This window comes from Galeopterus variegatus, unplaced genomic scaffold (genome assembly GCF_000696425.1).
Source record: "Galeopterus variegatus unplaced genomic scaffold, G_variegatus-3.0.2 Scaffold926, whole genome shotgun sequence".
NCBI classification, from domain to species: Eukaryota; Metazoa; Chordata; class Mammalia; order Dermoptera; family Cynocephalidae; genus Galeopterus; species Galeopterus variegatus.
The window spans coordinates 427856-428386 of record NW_007727037.1 but is presented as its reverse complement, the minus strand read 5'-3'; the positions used below and the strand labels follow the sequence as shown (position 1 = coordinate 428386).

Below are 531 nucleotides of genomic sequence, written 5' to 3'. Positions count from 1 at the left end.
AGTCCAGTGGCTTAGTATATGGGGCTTGACCACAGTGCTAAGGCCTGGGTCCAAATGGCAGCTCCACTTTTGTGTCCAGGAGAGTCCTTTCCCTTCTCTCAGCTCTCAATCTCCTATATAAACAAGGTCCCCACAGTCCTTGTGGGTGTGTCACAATGACTTAAAAGTAAATGTCTCATTAAACCAATTATCTCATTTAGTAGTGTCTTGATCCTTAAGAGGTCTCAGTGCTTAGGATTTCAAGCATTTGGTTCTTTGGAGTCTAGAGATTGTGTCAGGATGGGGTCTTGTTCATCTCTGTACCCAGAAAATTGAGGACAGTACCAGGACAGTGCAGTAACTCAAAAAGTGTTGAATGAATGAAAGAACAACAGAGGTGCCTGTCCTGTGGGAGCACCCACCACTTCTCCACTCCTCCCCACCCCACACTTCCAAAGAGTCCTGATAATGCCCAGGCTGCCCTTGGAAGAGGAATGCTGGCCAGTTTCCTCATCTGTAATAACAGACATGAGAATTCCTCCTTCACAGGGT

The 531-nt window shown here is 46.5% G+C and overlaps 1 pseudogene across 1 annotated transcript in view; it reads left to right on the top strand.

Annotated features, from left to right (window-relative positions):
* LOC103591110 overlaps positions 1–531 on the top strand; it is a 15684-nt pseudogene that overhangs the window by 9537 nt on the left and 5616 nt on the right. The window lies entirely within an intron of this gene.